General features: G+C 34.8%; 1 long non-coding RNA gene across 1 annotated transcript; it reads right to left on the minus strand.

The window, feature by feature from the left end:
- Positions 1-4,193: 4,193 nt before the first annotated feature.
- LOC116846099 lies at positions 4,194-5,740 on the minus strand. The gene is made up of 5 exons (XR_004378394.1): positions 5,169-5,740; positions 4,885-4,962; positions 4,606-4,771; positions 4,418-4,529; positions 4,194-4,316 (listed from the first exon to the last, which is right to left on the minus strand). It is a non-coding gene; the product is annotated as an uncharacterized LOC116846099 (long non-coding RNA).
- Between the last annotated feature and the right edge of the window lie 277 nt (positions 5,741-6,017).

A 6,017-nucleotide genomic window follows, 5' to 3' on the forward strand; every position in this document is an offset into this window, starting at 1 on the left:
GTGTTGCATGGCCCAGCTGCGCTCCGCCCTCCCCTCCCCAACGCCACTCAGCCAACGGTCCGAGCCGGACGTGACGACGGTCGATTTACCTAAAATCCCTAGAATACAGAGTCTGGCCATTCGGGCCGAATTCCCTCAAAATGGCGTGTATGTGTCATGAGGGAAAGTGAACAGCAAAAATAAGTTTCTTCATCGTTTCGTAATGTTTTTAGACAAGATGAAGAGTTCGCAGATTCACCCCAAATATTACGGACAATCTTTTTATTCGTTGTACCTCCTTATAGAAATATCATACTAAGAATCATTGATAATTACTTATTATCCAGTATTTTTAATACTGACAATAAGTAATTATCAATGATTCTTAGTATGATATTTCTATAAGGGCCCTACTTTGCGAAACAGTAAGAACACTTTCTTCCCGATAAAGTTAAACAAGCGCATCAAATTACGAGCCACTAATTATGAATTTGTGGAATAATCGATTCTAACAGAAGCAAAAGTGACAGTGTATGATGTACACGCAAAAAAAATTAGCCACAGAAGCTAAAACACAATTAGTTTAATTTCCAGTTTAATAGCTGCGGCAAGATGTTATTGAAATAGGGATAATTGATGTCGTTGCCAAAGCTAAATTTATTAGTTATTTGAACAACGGCGCTACGACAAAAAATATTTGCTGCTAATAAAATTTACCATTATTATTATTATTCTACTTTTCTTTTTAATTGTATATACTTTATTCGTCGAAAATTATCGCTTCACACTACAAAGGTTTCCCATTAACAAAGATTCTTTAACATAGATTGATTTTAATCAATCAAATAATAGCTCCTTAACATAGATTAATAACTAATGTTCACTTTAACGCAAACACGAAAATCGATGTATTTCATACTTACAGGACTACACTACTTGATCCTTACTTCACAGAAGGACGATTTCACTAGAAATCCTTTAATAAGAGATCGGACACCGTTGCCTGTAAATACTAGATTTACCATGTTTGGGTCCAAACCGGAAGTATATTTATCTCACTTTAACTTATTGCACCAGTTCAGCAGTGCAACCAGTGCAGCCAGTGCAGCTGAAAAGAACAGACCACTGCTTGTGTTGTCATTCAGCTAATGATCCTAACCGGAAGTGTATCCCAAACATGGCGCAGCCAATCAAAACGTTGACATATGGTGTCCTATCTCTTATTACAGGATCTCTAGATTTCACGTCCATCGGGAGCACGGTAATTTTCCCTTTCCAATGCTTTTTGTTTGAAGTCGTTACGACGTCTACAAATGGAATTGTTAACGATTGTACTGATCCGCGTTCTAGATCGTTCGGGCTTATTTAAGCGTCTTCTACAATGGCAGTAGGAGTAGTAGTAAGAAATAAGCAGTAAGCAAATTGACCAATTCCATTCTCACGTTTCAAAAATAATCGATTGTGATTGGTCTATTTACTTACTGCTTATTTCTTACTACTACTCCTACTGCCATTGTAGAAGACGCTTTACGTAGCGAACTGTAGATAATACACCACGCGACGCGTGATGAATGGAATACGGAGCGCGCGACTCCCGGAAGTCACCTTAAGGTACCTTTACATAGGAGCATCGAGCGTCGAGCGTTAAAGCGGTAACCAATCAACGTGCCACTTTCCGCAAGAACTACAAGTATACTTCTAGGACCTGATACGTTGATTGGCTAACGCTTTAACCCTCGACGCTGGAACGCTCCCATGTATTGGCACCTTTATAGCCGTATCACACTAGCGGGCGCGGTCCAGTAACCGCTACAAATGCTGCGCAGTGTTTCTCTTTCTTTTTCTATTTCTTGGATTCAAATGAAGAAAGAGAAAGAAGTAAAAACGTTATAAAACATTTGTAGCGCTTGCTGGACCGTATCCTAGTGACTCACGACTACGGCTGCGATTATATCTCTAATGAGAAAAGCAATAGTAGCTAGCAGCTTATTTCTGACTGATCAAGAGACATAATCGCAACCGCAGCCGTAGTCGCCAGTGTGATATGGCTATTATATTGTACACGTTATCGCGCAGCGAGCCCCATTCCTCCCCTCCCCCCTACTACGCAGCAGAGATAGCGGTCTTTACTCGCTGCGGCCATTCACCTTAAAGGGACGTCTACATTGGAAGTAAATAGCAAGAAGTAGGAAGTAAGAATAAGAAATTGACCAATCATAGTTGATTATTCTTTTCACATTCGACTGTGGTTGGTCAATTTCTTACTCTTACTTCCTACTTCTTGCTATTTACTTCCAATGTAGACGTCCCTTTAGAGTTAGGAATGCGCGATTTTGAAATATACGATTTTTTTCCTTGAATCGCAATGCGATACACAATTGCACTTTTATCGCTCGACAATCTATAATGTTTTACATCTATTATGTATTTTATCTAATCCAAATTTATACTTAACTTATATTTAGAGGCATAATGGGATTGTCACTAACAGCCTTAAAATGTTATTAAAATATTAAGTTACACACATTATTTCTTTTTATATATGATTTTTATATTTTTATATATATTTTCAGAAGATTATTGAAGATTGCTACAATTAATGATTTAGAAATAAACAAGTTTTATAAAATGTCTCACACCCCACGTAGTAAGCATAATGAGGTTAAATGGTGTTTTTAAATAAACATCATTTAACTTTATTATAGTTTTATTTTTAAGTATTCTTTCCACAGTAAAATTTGTTTTCTTATAGTGTACATTTTAAAGAATATTTTGATGCAGTACGGAAAGAGAGTTGATTTATTTTTAATGTTTAACATTTATTTTTAAACATTACGGTTCCTATCGTGTCCCAAATTCCCTGATTAATAATTAGCGATATAAAATCGTGTGATTCAAAATCGCACTTGCGTTACAAAATTGCGCACGATTTAAAATCATATTTGCGATACACAATTATGATGCGATATATCGCATTCATTGCGATTCTTAAAAAAGATCACATCGCGATACATTGTTTCATAAATCGCACATCCTTACTTAGAGTTCCTGAAGTCAGAATTAGGACACCGCTATTTATAGAGATAAAGTAAGAAATGAATAAGAGAAAAGCTGCAACTTCTCTATTTCAAAAAAGAAGTTTCATCAATTTCAGTCTTGAAACATGTCTTTTATTTCTACTAGAATTTCTCTCTCATGCTCACCACATCATTCCTAAAAACGGTAAACAGCCCAGATAACACAGAGTGCTTTCCAATTGCTTAACACATCTTGACATACACGTACATAAAACCAGTTTATGGGTCACATATTATCTAAAATATCTTGTAAGATAATATGCAACCAATAAACTGGTTTTGTGCAACACAGTGTAACTGGAAAGCACCCACAGAGAATTAAAAGACTTCAGTCGCATGTCACTAATTCTGAGTTCATTCTTAGATGCAAAAAGAATTCTTTTCATTGAACTGAATTCTGAAGAATTCTTTTTGCATCTGAAAATGAATTCAGAATTGGTGATGTACTAGAATTCTTTTTAGATTCTTTTTTAATTCTCTATGTTATCTGGGATACAATCAAGAAAATCAAAAGTACCTGTTGAAGTAACAAGCAATGTGAAAATGGAACATGACAATACATGTTAATATTTTAGTTTGATCTAAAATTTTATGACACATTTGTAACCAGCAAGTTTAATTCTATAATTAGACAATATTACATACAGTTATTAGACAATATTACATACAGTTATTACACAATACAAATTTCCTCTCTCTATTATATTTTACAAATAAGTAAATAAAATAATTTATCAAAATATGAATTGAAAATATAACTTCTAATATAAATTCTTTTTCTATATTAAATATTAATATAACTTGCAAATTTAAACATATAATATTAACCTTCTGAGGACCGGCTATTTCTTTATCAACTTTATTTTAAGAGCTAGAACTTTTTTGTCAATATCTTTGGATTGAATGGGGAAAAAGCTGATACAGCAATCGCGCCGATATATCGGCTTCCGGTTCTCCAAAGGTTAACATAATAAAAATATTAGTATCGTTAAATATTAATTATAAAAAGAACACTAAGATAATTAGTGCAAAGAAAGTTTGTCAGGAAATTTTCCATTTCTTCCTTTTTTTTTACTAGTTTTTATCAATTTATATTGTAGATATTACATTTAAATTGTCATAGCGATTAGTTTTTTCAAATATATTTCCCAATAATTAAGCAATTTGACGATTTTCAACGTCTCGAGCATTCTTTGTATGTTGCTCCAATTGTGCTCTTGCTTTAATTAAATCCCCTAGTTTTTCAGGCAGCACAGTTTCCTGCAATATAACACTCGATAAATATACGTATATAAATATAATAAGTTATTTTTAAAACTACTATTTGAATAATAATCTTTTGTACTTTATGTTATACGCACTATCTGGTACTTTTTCATGAGATTAGAAACTTTCCCCACATGATCACCAATTTCCATCCAAAGATTTTGCAACTCTGTTTCTTCTGTGCAAGCGGCAGAGAGTAAGACATAGCTAAAAGATACGTTTTGTATTTGGTTACACGAATGACAAGATCAAAAAAATGCACAGTGTCAGCAAATATACTCACTCGTTCAATCAGCATGACTTGATGCGAATATTCTACATAGCTTGGAACGTACTGAGCATTTTCAAAGGCTGAAATGACGCTTCTCCATAATGTCATGGTATATTCGCTGTAATAATTACATGAGGACAATGTCCATGCGACGTTAGTGCGGACTTTGAAATTAGAACTGTAACATATCAAATTAGTGAGCACTGGAAATACTTGAACCTATAAAAATATCCACTTTTGTATTTCAATAAAATAAATTCCTTCGCTGATACATTTGAAGTATGTACGTACCTTCCAAGAAGATGGTAATATTGAGTCTGGGTTGTGACCCAAAACTAATCCTAGAGCTTGGCAAGCATTTCATCGTACCTAACATAAATAAATGTAAGATTCATCTAACAACATTCATACTTATTTATTGCAACCAGACTTTCTCTGACGCATGGATAGAGAATCAGTCCTAATATCAAACTTAAATATCAGCTTAAATATCAGCTTAATCAACTTAAATATCAGCTTTAATTATAAATAATTTGTATCTCATAAAAGATTAGAAGAATTATATCGAGACTTACTTTCATGTCGTTTCCTAAGACGCACAATTAATGAGCGCATTTAATCGTAAGCCCCAAAAGATCGTCAGGTGACAGAAAGGTAAGATTCCAGGTGTGCGAGAAAAAAATTTGAAACACATAATATTATTCTCCTATCCAAATAAGTCATCGACGTGCTAACCGCATTTTCGTCCGATCATGCGTTCTCGAGTGATAAACCTCGACATTGCAGGTAACAGAAAGGTGAGATTCCAGATGTGCGAGAAATAAATTTGAAATGCATGATACTATTCTCCTATCCAAATAAGTCATCGACGTGCTAACCGCATTTTCGTCCGATCATGCGTTCTCGAGTGATAAACCTCGACATTGCAGGTAACAGAAAGGTGAGATTCCAGATGTGCGAGAAATAAATTTGAAATGCATGATACTATTCTCCTATCCAAATAAGTCATCGACGTGCTAACCGCATTTTCGTCCGATCACGCGTTCTCGAGTGATAAGTCTCGAAAGATTATCAAGTGACAGAAAGGTGAGATTCCAGATGTGCGAGAAATAAATTTGGAACGCATGATATTATTCTCCTATCCAACTCTAAAGGGACGTCTACATTGGAAGAAAGTAGTAAGAAGTAGAAAGTAAGAGTAAGAAATTGACCAACCACAGTCGAATGTGAGAAGAATAATCAACTATGATTGGCCAATTACTTATTCTTACTTACTACTTGTTACTGCTTACTTCCAATGTAGACGCCTCTTTAAGCTAGCGGCACACAATGCTTGTTTTCATGCTGGATTGCTTGCTGGATGGAAATACTCTGTTCTGATTGGTGCATTTCTGAAGACGGACCAATCAGAATAGAGTATTTCC

The sequence above is a fragment of the Odontomachus brunneus genome, unplaced genomic scaffold (genome assembly GCF_010583005.1).
Source record: "Odontomachus brunneus isolate Ranch 3 - 2012 unplaced genomic scaffold, Obru_v1 Obru_scaffold_060, whole genome shotgun sequence".
NCBI lineage: Eukaryota > Metazoa > Arthropoda > Insecta > Hymenoptera > Formicidae > Odontomachus > Odontomachus brunneus.